An 11,582-nucleotide genomic window follows, 5' to 3' on the forward strand; every position below is an offset into this window, starting at 1 on the left:
GGTTCCCAGACCCATGGTGGCACCGGTGCCAAGTAAGGCTGCTTGTATGATTCAAAGTGACTCCTGCAATCTGCCATCCAGAAGCGGGGCAGCTGAGTTTTTTTTGCCAGAGAAAAGGTCCGTGGTTTGTTTTTGGGGCATACGGCTGGGAATAGCCGGCTGGCTCCTTAAAATGCTCGATACGCAAGATGGTTCCCAGACCCAAGGTGGCACCAGTGCCAAGTGGGGCTCTTTTTGTAGTACCAAGTGCGTCGTGCAATTTGCCATCCAGAAGAGGGGCAGTTGAGTTTTGTTTGCCAGAGAAAAGGGCCGAGGTTTGTGTTTGGGGGCCTATGGCTGGGAGTGACCGGCTGGCCCCTGAAAATCCACGATACGCAGGATGGTTCCCAGATCCAAGGTGGGACCAATACCAAGTTGGGCTGGTTTGATAGTCCCAAGTGGCTCCTGCAAACTGCCATCAAAAAGTTGGCAGGCGAGTTTTGTTTTCCAGGGAAAAGCGCCGTTATTTGTGTTTGGGGGCCTGTGGCTGGGAGTGGCCGGCTGGCGCCTTAGAATCTACGATACGCAGCATGGTTCCCAGAGCCAAGGTGGCACCAGTGCCAAGTCGGGCTGGTTTGATAGTACCAAGTGGCTCCTGCAAACTGCCATCCAAAAGCAGGCAGCTGAGTTTTGTTTGCCAGAGAAATGGGCCGTGGTTTTTGTTTGGGGGCCTATGGCTCAGAGTGGCCGGCTGGCCCCTGAAAATCCACGATAGGCAGAATGGTTCCCAGACCCAAGGTGGCACCAGTGCCAAGTCGGGCTGGTTTGATGGTGCAAAGTGGCTCCTGCAATCTGCCATCCCGACACGGGGCAGCTGATTTTTGTTTGCCAGAGAAAAGGGCCGTGGTTTGTGTTTGAGGGCATATGGCTGAGAGTGGCTGGCTGGTTCCTGAAAATCCACGCTAGGCAGCATGGTTCCCAGACCCAAGGTGGCACCAGTGCCAAGTCGGGCTGGTTTGATGGTGATAAGTGGCTCCTGCAATCGGCCATCCAGAAGCGGGGTAGCCGATTTTTGTTTGCAAGAGAAAATATCTTTGGTTTTTTTTGGGCGCCTGTGGCTGGGAGTGGCGGGCTGGCTCATTAGAATCCACGATACGCAGCATGGTTCCCAGAGCCAAGGTGGCACCAGTGCCAAGTCGGGCTGGTTTTGTAGTACCAAGTGCGTCCTGCAATTTGCCATCCAGAAGAGGGGCAGTTGAGTTTTGTTTGCCAGAGAAAAGGGCCGTGGTTTGTGTTTGGGGGCATATGGCTGAGAGTGGCCGGCTGGCCCCTGAAAATCCACGATACGCAGGATGGTTCCCAGACCCAAGGTGGCACCAGTGCCAAGTCGGGCTGGTTTGATAGTACCAAGTGCGTCCTGCAATCTGCCATCCAGAAGCGGGGCAGCTTACTTTTGTTTGCCAGGGAAACGGGCCGAGGTTTGTGTCTGTGGGCCTATGGCTGGGAGTGACCGGCTGGTTCCTGAAAAGCTACGATACGCAGGATGCTGACCAGACCCATGGTGGCACCAGAGCCAAGTTGGGCTGGTTTGATAGTACCAAGTGGCTCCTGCAATCTGCCATCAAAAAGTTGGCAGGCGAGTTTTGTTTTCCAGGGAAATTGCCGTTGTTTGTGTTTGGGGGCCTGTTGCTGGGAGTGGCCAGCTGGCTCCTTAGAATCCACGATACGCAGGATGGTTCCCAGACCAGAGGTGGCACCAGTGCCAAGTCGGCCTGGTTTGATGGTTCAAAGTGGCTCCTGCAATCTGCCATCCAGAAGCAGGGTAGCTTACTTTTGTTTACCAGGGAAACGGGCAGAGCTTTGTGTCTGGGGCCTATGGCTGGGAGTGACCGGCTGGCTCCTGAAAAGCTACGATAGGCAGGATGGTTACCAGACCCATGGAGGCACCAGTGCCAAGTTGGGCTGGTTTGATAGTACCAAGTCGCTCCTGCAATCTGCCATCCAAAAGCAGGGCAACTGAGTTTTGTTTGCCAGAGAAAAGCGCTGTTGTTTGTGTTTGGGGTCCTGTGGCTGGGAGTGGCCGGCTGGCTCCTTAGAATCCACGATACGCAGGATGGTTCCCAGACCAGAGGTGGCACCAGTGCCAAGTCGGGCTGGTTTGATAGTACCAAGTGAGTCCTGCAATCTGCCATCCAGAAGCGGGGCAGCTTACTTTTGTTTACCATGGAAATGGGCCGAGCTTTGTGTCTGGGCGCCTATGGCTGGGAGTGACCGGCTGGCTCCTGAAAAGCTACGATAGGCAGGATTGTGACCAGACCCATGGTGGCACCAGTGCCAAGTTGGGCTGGTTTAATAGCACCAAGTGTCTCCTGCAATCTGCCATCAAAAAGGTGGCAGGCGAGATTTGTTTTCCAGGGAAAAGCGCCATTGTTTGTGTTTGCGGGCCTGTGGCTGGGAGTGGCAAACCGGCTCCTTAGAACCCACGATAAGCAGGATGGTTCCCAGACCAGAGGTGGCACCAGTGCCAAGTCGGGCTGGTTTGATAGTACCAAGTGGCTCCTGCAATCTGCCATCCAGAAGCGGGGCAGCTTACTTTTGTTTGCCAGGGAAAAGGGCCGAGGTTTGTGTCTGGGGGCCTATGGCTGGGAGTGACCGGCTGGCTCCTGAAAAGCTACGATAGGCAGGATGGTGACCAGACCCATGGTGGCACCAGTGCCAAGTTGGGCTGGTTTGATAGTAGCAAGTGCGTCCTGCAATCTGCTATCTAAAAGTTGGCAGGCGACTTTTGTTTTCCGGGGAAAAGCGCCGTTGTTTGTGTTTGGGGTCCTGTGGCTGGGAGTGGCCGGCCGGCTCCTTAGAACCCACGATACGCAGCATGGTTCCCAGACAAGAGGTGGCACCAGTGCCAAGTCGGGCTGGTTTGATAGTACCAAGTTCGTCCTGCAATCTGCCATCCAGAAGCGGGGCAGCTTACTTTTGTTTGCCAGGGAAACGGGCTGAGATTTGTGTCTCGGGGCCTATGGCTGGGTGTGACCGGCTAGGTCCTGAAAAGCTACGATAGTCAGGATGGTGACCAGACCCATGGTGGCAGTAGTGCCAAGTTGGACTGCTTTGATAGTACCAAGTGGCTCCTGCAATCTGCCATCAAAAAGTTGGCAGGCGAGTTTTGTTTTCCAGGGAAAAGCGCCATTGTTTGTGTTTGGGGGCCTGTGGCTGGGAGTGGCCAGCCGGCTCATTAGAACCCACGATACGCAGCATGGTTCCCAGACCAGAGGTGGCACCAGTGCCAAGTTGGGCTGGTTTGATAGTACCAAGTGGTTCCTGCAATCTGCCATCCAGAAGCGGGGCAGCTTACTTTTGTTTGCCAGGGAAACGGGCCAAGGATTTTGTCTGGGGGCCTATGGCTGGGACTGACCGGCTGGCTCCTGAAAAGCTACGATAGGCAGGATGGTGACCAGACCCATGGTGGCACCAGTGCCAAGTTGGGCTGGTTTGATAGTACCAAGTGGCTCCTGCAATCTGCCATCAAAATGTTGGCAGGCCAGTTTTGTTTTCCAGGGAAAAGCGCCGTTGTTTGTGTTTGGGGGCCTGTGGCTGGGAGTGGCCGGCTGGCTAATTAGAATCCACGATACGCAGGATGGTTCCCAGACCAGAGGTGGCACCAGTGCCAAGTCGGGATAGTTTGATGGTGCAAAGTGGCCCCTGCAATGTGCCATCCAGAAGCGGGGTAGCTTACTTTTGTTTGCCAGGGGAACGGGCCGAGGTTTTTTTCTGGGGGCCTATGGCTGGGAGTGACCGGCTGGCTCCTGAAAAGCTACAATAGGCAGCATGGTGACCAGGCCCATGGTGACACCAGTGCCAAGTTGGGCTGGTTTGATAGTACCAAGTGGCTCCTGCAATCTGCCATCAAAAAGTTGGCAGGCCAGTTTTGTTTTCCAGGGAAAAGCGCCGTTGTTTGTGTTTGGGGGCCTGTGGCTGGGAGAGGCCGGCTGGCTAATTAGAATCCACGATACGCAGTACGGTTCCCAGAGCCAAGGTGGCACCAGTGCCAAGTCGGGCTAGTTTGATGGTGCACAGTGGCTCCTGCAATCTGCCATCCAGAAGCGGGGCAGCTTACTTTTGTTTGCCAGGGAAACGGGCCGAGGTATTTGTCTGGGGCCCTATGGCAGGGAGTGACCGTCTGGCTCCTGAAAAGCTACGATAGGCAGGATGTTTACCAGACCCATGGTGGCACCAGTGCCAAGTTGGGCTGGTTTGATAATACCAAGTGGCTCCTGCAATCTGCCATCCAGAAGCGGGGAAGCTTACTTTTGTTTTCCAGGGAAACGGGCCGAGGTTTGTGTCTGGCGGCCTATGGCTGAGAGTGACCGGCTGGCTCCTGAAAAGCTACCATAGGCAGGATGGTGACCAGACCCATGGTGGCACCAGTGCCAAGTTGGGCTGGTTTGATAGTACCAAGTGGCTCCTGCAATCTGCCATCAAAAATTTGGCAGGCCAGGTTTGTTTTCCAGGGAAAAGTGGCGTTGTTTGTGTTTGTGGGCCTGTGGCTGGGAGTGGCCAGCTGGCTCCTTAGAATCCACGATACGCAGGATGGTTCCCAGACCAGAGGTGGCACCAGTGCCAAGTCGGGCTGGTTTCATAGTACCAAGTGGCTCCTGCAATCTGCCATCCAGAAGCGGGGTAGCTTACTTTTGTTTGCCAGGGAAACGGGCAGAGCTTTGTGTCTGGGGCCTATGGCTGGGAGTGACCGGCTGGCTCCTGAAAAGCTACGATAGGCAGGATGGTTACCAGACCCATGGAGGCACCAGTGCCAAGTTGGGCTGGTTTGATAGTACCAAGTCGCTCCTGCAATCTGCCATCAAAAAGTTGGCAGGCCAGTTTTGTTTTCCAGGGAAAAGCGCTGTTGTTTTTGTTTGGGTGCCTGTGGCTGGGAGTGGCCGGCTGGCTCCTTAAAATCCACGACACGTAGGATGGTTCCCAGACCAGAGGTGGCACCAGTGACAAGTCGGGCTGGTTTGGTAGTACCAAGTGGCTCCTGCAATCTGCCATCCAGAAGCGGGGCAGCTTACTTTTGTTTGCCAGGGAAATGGGGCGAGGTTTGTGTCTGTGGGCCTATGGCTGGGAGTGACCGGCTGGCTCCTGAAAAGCTACGATAGGCAGGATGTTTACCAGGCCCATGGTGACACCAGTGCCAAGTTGGGCTGGTTTGATAGTACCAAGTGGCTCCTGCAATCTGCCATCCAGAAGTGGGGCAGCTGAGTTTTGTTTGCCAGAGGAAAGGGCCGTGGTTTTTGTTTGGGGGCCTATGGCTCAGAGTGGCCGGCTGGCCCCTGAAAATCCACGATAGGTAGAATGGTTCCCAGACCCAAGGTGGCACCAGTGCCAAGTTGGGCTGGTTTGATGGTGCAAAGTGGCTCCTGCAATCTGCCATCCTGACGCGGGGCAGCTGATTTTTGTTTGCCAGAGAAAAAGTCTGTGGTTCGTTTTTGGGGGCATATGGCTGGGAGTGGCCAGCTGGCTCCTTAAAAAGCTCGATACGCAGGATGGTTCCCAGACCCAAGGTGGCACCAGTGCCAAGTTGGACTGTTTTTGTAGTACCAAGTGCGGCCTGCAATTTGCCTTCCAGAAGAGGGGCAGTTGAGTTTTGTTTGCCAGAGAAAAGGGCCGTGGTTTGTGTTTGAGGGCATATGGCTGAGAGTGGCCGGCTGACCCCAGAAAATCCACAATAGGCAGGATGGTTCCCAGATCCAAGGTGGCACCAGTGCCAAGTCGGGCTGGTTTGATAGTACTAAATAGCTCCTGCAATCTGCCATCCAGAAGCGGGGCAGCTTAATTTTGTTTGTCAGGGAAACGGGCAGAGCTTTGTGTCTGGGGTCCTGTGGCTGGGAGTGGCCGGCTGGCTCCTTAGAATCCACGATACGCAGGATGGTTCCCAGACCAGTGGTGGCACCAGTGCCAAGTTGGGCTGGTTTGATAGTAATAAGTGCGTCCTGTAATCTGCCATCCAGAAGCGGGGCAGCGTAATTTTGTTTGCCAGGGAAACGGGCCGAGGTTTGTGTCTGGGGGCCTATGGCTGGGAGTGACCGGCTGGCTCCTGAAAAGCTACGATAGGCAGGATGGTGACCAGACCCATGGTGGCAGTAGTGCCAAGTTGGGCTGGTTTGATAGTACCAAGTGGCTCCTGCAATCTGCCATCAAAAAGTTGGCAGGCCAGTTTTGTTTTCCAGGGAAAAGCGCCGTTGCTTGTGTTTGGGGGCCTGTGGCTGGGAGAGGCCGCCTGGCTAATTAGAATCCACGATACGCAGGATGGTTCCCAGACCAGAGGTGGCACCAGTGCCAAGTCGGGATAGTTTGATGGTGCAAAGTGTCTCCTGCAATCTGCCATCCAGAAGCGGGGCAGCTTACTTTTGTTTGCCAGGGAAACAGGCCGAGGTATTTGTCTGGGTCCCTATGGCAGGGAGTGACCGTCTGGCTCCTGAAAAGCTACGATAGGCAGGATGTTTACCAGACCCATGGTGGCACCTGTGCCAAGTTGGGCTGGTTTGATAGTACCAAGCGGCTCCTGCAATCTGCCATCCAGAAGCGGGGCAGCTTACTTTTGTTTGCCAGGGAAATGGGGCGAGGTTTGTGTCTGTGGGCCTATGGCTGGGAGTGACCGGCTGGCTCCTGAAAAGCTACGATAGGCAGGATGTTTACCAGGCCCATGGTGACACCAGTGCCAAGTTGGGCTGGTTTGATAGTACCAAGTGGCTCCTGCAATCTGCCATCCAGAAGTGGGGCAGCTGAGTTTTGTTTGCCAGAGGAAAGGGCCGTGGTTTTTGTTTGGGGGCCTATGGCTCAGAGTGGCCGGCTGGCCCCTGAAAATCCACGATAGTTTGAATGGTTCCCAGACCCAAGGTGGCACCAGTGCCAAGTTGGGCTGGTTTGATGGTGCAAAGTGGCTCCTGCAATCTGCCATCCTGACGCGGGGCAGCTGATTTTTGTTTGCCAGAGAAAAAGTCTGTGGTTCGTTTTTGGGGGCATATGGCTGGGAGTGGCCAGCTGGCTCCTTAAAAAGCTCGATACGCAGGATGGTTCCCAGACCCAAGGTGGCACCAGTGCCAAGTTGGACTGTTTTTGTAGTACCAAGTGCGGCCTGCAATTTGCCTTCCAGAAGAGGGGCAGTTGAGTTTTGTTTGCCAGAGAAAAGGGCCGTGGTTTGTGTTTGAGGGCATATGGCTGAGAGTGGCCGGCTGACCCCAGAAAATCCACAATAGGCAGGATGGTTCCCAGATCCAAGGTGGCACCAGTGCCAAGTCGGGCTGGTTTGATAGTACTAAATAGCTCCTGCAATCTGCCATCCAGAAGCGGGGCAGCTTAATTTTGTTTGTCAGGGAAACGGGCAGAGCTTTGTGTCTGGGGTCCTGTGGCTGGGAGTGGCCGGCTGGCTCCTTAGAATCCACGATACGCAGGATGGTTCCCAGACCAGTGGTGGCACCAGTGCCAAGTTGGGCTGGTTTGATAGTAATAAGTGCGTCCTGTAATCTGCCATCCAGAAGCGGGGCAGCGTAATTTTGTTTGCCAGGGAAACGGGCCGAGGTTTGTGTCTGGGGGCCTATGGCTGGGAGTGACCGGCTGGCTCCTGAAAAGCTACGATAGGCAGGATGGTGACCAGACCCATGGTGGCAGTAGTGCCAAGTTGGGCTGGTTTGATAGTACCAAGTGGCTCCTGCAATCTGCCATCAAAAAGTTGGCAGGCCAGTTTTGTTTTCCAGGGAAAAGCGCCGTTGCTTGTGTTTGGGGGCCTGTGGCTGGGAGAGGCCGCCTGGCTAATTAGAATCCACGATACGCAGGATGGTTCCCAGACCAGAGGTGGCACCAGTGCCAAGTCGGGATAGTTTGATGGTGCAAAGTGTCTCCTGCAATCTGCCATCCAGAAGCGGGGCAGCTTACTTTTGTTTGCCAGGGAAACAGGCCGAGGTATTTGTCTGGGTCCCTATGGCAGGGAGTGACCGTCTGGCTCCTGAAAAGCTACGATAGGCAGGATGTTTACCAGACCCATGGTGGCACCTGTGCCAAGTTGGGCTGGTTTGATAGTACCAAGCGGCTCCTGCAATCTGCCATCCAGAAGCGGGGCAGCTTACTTTTGTTTTCCAGGGAAACGGGCCGAGGTTTGTGTCTGGGGGTCTATGGCTGGGAGTGACCGGCTGGCTCCTGAAAAGCTATGCTAGGCAGGATGGTGACCAGACCCATGGTGACACCAGTGCCAAGTTGGGCTGGTTTGATAGTACCAAGTGGCTCCTGCAATCTGCCATCAAAATGTTGGCAGGCGAGTTTTGTTTTCCAGGGAAAAGCGCCGTTGTTTGTGTTTGGGGGCCTGTGCCTCGGAGTGGCGGGGTGGCTGCTTAGAATCCACCATACGCAGGATGGTTCCCAGGCCAGAGGTGGCACCAGTGTCAAGTTGGGCTGGTTTGATGGTGCAAAGTGGCTCCTGCAATCTGCCATCCAGAAGCGGGGTAGCTTACTTTTGTTTGCCAGGGAAACGGGCCGAAATAATTGTCTGGGGGCCAGTGCCTGGGGCTGGCTGGCTGGCCCCTGAAAATCTACAATAGGCAGGATGGTGACCAGACCCATGGTGGCACCAGTGCCAAGTTGGGCTGGTTTGATAGTACCAAGTGGCTCCTGCAATCTGCCATCCAGAAGCGGGGCAGCTTTCTTTTGTTTGCCAGGGAAACGGGCCGAGGTTTGTGTCTGTGTGCCTATGGCTGGGAGTGACAGGCTGGCTCCTGAAAAGCTACGATAGGCAGGATGGTGACCAGGCCCATGGTGACACCAGTGCCAAGTTGGGCTGGTTTGATAGTACCAAGTGGCTCCTGCAATCTGCCATCCAGAAGTGGGGCAGCTGAGTATTGTTTGCCAGAGAAAAGGGCCGTGGTTTTTGTTTGGGGGCCTGTGGCTCAGAGTGGCGGGCTGGCCCCTGAAAATCCACGATAGGCAGAATGGTTCCCAGACCCAAGGTGGCACCAGTGCCAAGTCGGGCTGGTTTGAGGATGCCAAGTTGCTCCTGCAATCTGCCATCCAGAAGCGGGGTAGCTTACTTTTGTGTGCCAGGGAAACGGGCCGAGGTTTGTGGCTGGGGGCCTATGGCTGGGAGTGACCGTCTGGCTCCTGAAAAGCTACGATAGGCAGGATGGTGACCAGACCCATGGTGGCACCAGTGCCAAGTTGGGCTGGTTTGATAGTACCAAGTGGCTCCTGCAATCTGCCATCAAAAAGTTGGCAGGCCAGTTTTGTTTTCCAGGGAAATTGCCGTTGATTGTGTTTGGGGGACTGTTGCTGGTAGTGGCCAGCTGGCTCCTTAGAATCCACGATACGCAGGATGGTTACCAGACCAGAGGTGGCACCAGTGCCAAGTCGGGCTGGTTTGATGGTTCAAAGTGGCTCCTGCAATCTGCCATCGAGAAGCAGGGTAGCTTACTTTTGTTTACCAGGGAAACGGGCAGAGCTTTGTGTCTGGGGCCTATGGCTGGGACTGACCGGCTGGCTCCTGAAAAGCTACGATAGGCAGGATGGTTACCAGACCCATGGTGGCACCAGTGCCAAGTTGGGCTGGTTTAATAGCACCAAGTGTCTCCTGCAATCTGCCATCAAAAAGGTGGCAGGCGAGTTTTGTTTTCCAGGGAAAAGCGCCATTGTTTTTTTTTGCGGGCCTGTGGCTGGGAGTGGCAAACCGTTTCCTTAGAACCCACGATAAGCAGGATGGTTCCCAGACCAGAGGTGGCACCAGTGCCAAGTCGGGCTGGTTTGATAGTACCAAGTGGCTCCTGCAATCTGCCATCCAGAAGCGGGGCAGCTTACTTTTGTTTGCCAGGGAAACGGGCCGAGGTTTGTGTCTGTGGGCCTATGGCTGGGAGTGACCGGCTGGCTCCTGAAAAGCTACGATAGGCAGGATGGTGACCAGACCCATGGTGGCACCAGTGCCAAGTTGGGCTGGTTTGATAGTACCAAGTGCGTCCTGCAATCTGGCATCAAAAAGTTGGCAGGCGAGTTTTGTTTTCCAGGGAAAAGCGCCGTTGTTTGTGTTTGGGGGCCTGTGGCTGGGAGTGGCCGGCTGGCTCCTTAGAATCCATGATATGCAGGATGGTTCCCAGACCAGAGGTGGCACCAGTGCAGACTCGGGCTGGTTTGATAGTACCAAGTGCGTCCTGCAATCTGCCATCCAGAAGCAGGGCAGCTTACTTTTGTTTGCCAGGGAAACGGGCTGAGATTTGTGTCTCGGGGCCTATGGCTGGGAGTGACCGGCTAGGTCGTGAAAAGCTACGATAGTCAGGATGGTGACCAGACCCATGGTGGCAGTAGTGCCAAGTTGGACTGGTTTGATAGTACCAAGTGGCTCCTGCAATCTGCCATCAAAAAGTTGGTAGGCGAGTTTTGTTTTCCAGGGAAAAGCGCCGTTGTTTGTGTTTGGGGGCCTGTGGCTGGGAGTGGCCAGCCGGCTCATTAGAACCCACGATTCGCAGCATGGTTCCCAGCAAGAGGTGGCACCAGTGCCAAGTTGGGCTGGTTTGATAGTACCAAGTGGTTCCTGCAATCTGCCATCCAGAAGCGGGGCAGCTTACTTTTGTTTGCCAGGGAAACGGGCCGAGGTTTGTGTCTGGGGGCCTATGGCTGGGACTGACCGGCTGGCTCCTGAAAAGCTACGATAGGCAGGATGGTGACCAGACCCATGGTGGCACCAGTGCCAAGTTGGGCTTGTTTGATAGTACCAAGTGGCTCCTGCAATCTGCCATCAAAATGTTGGCAGGCCAGTTTTGTTTTCCAGGGAAAAGCGCCGTTGTTTGTGTTTGGGGGCCTGTGGCTGGGAGTGGCCGGCTGGCTAATTAGAATCCACGATACGCAGGATGGTTCCCAGACCAGAGGTGGCACCAGTGCCAAGTCGGGATAGTTTGATGGTGCAAAGTGGCCCCTGCAATCTGCCATCCAGAAGCGGGGTAGCTTACTTTTGTTTGCCAGGGAAACGGGCCGAGGTTTGTGTCTGTGGGCCTATGGCTGGGAGTGACCGGCTGGCTCCTGAAAAGCTACAATAGGCAGCATGGTGACCAGGCCCATGGTGACACCAGTGACAAGTTGGGCTGGTTTGATAGTACCAAGTGGCTCCTGCAATCTGCCATCCAGAAGTGGGGCAGCTGAGTTTTGTTTGCCAGAGGAAAGTGCCGTGGTTTTTCTTTGGGGGCCTATGGCTCAGAGTGGCCGGCTGGCCCCTGAAAATCCACGATAGGTAGAATGGTTCCCAGACCCAAGGTGGCACCACTGCCAAGTTGGGCTGGTTTGATGGTGCAAAGTGGCTCCTGCAATCTGCCATCCCGACGCGGGGCAGCTGATTTTTGTTTGCCAGAGAACAAGTCCGTGGTTCGTTTTTGGGGGCATATGGCTGGGAGTGGCCAGCTGGCTCCTTAAAAAGCTCGATACGCAGGATGGTTCCCAGACCCATGGTGGCACCAGTTCCAAGTTGGACTGTTTTTGTAGTACCAAGTGCGTCCTGCAATTTGCCTTCCAGAAGAGGGGCAGTTGAGTTTTGTTTGCCAGAGAAAAGGGCCGTGGTTTGTGTTTGAGGGCATATGGCT

This window comes from Melospiza georgiana, chromosome 5, assembly GCF_028018845.1.
Source record: "Melospiza georgiana isolate bMelGeo1 chromosome 5, bMelGeo1.pri, whole genome shotgun sequence".
Classification (NCBI taxonomy): domain Eukaryota; kingdom Metazoa; phylum Chordata; class Aves; order Passeriformes; family Passerellidae; genus Melospiza; species Melospiza georgiana.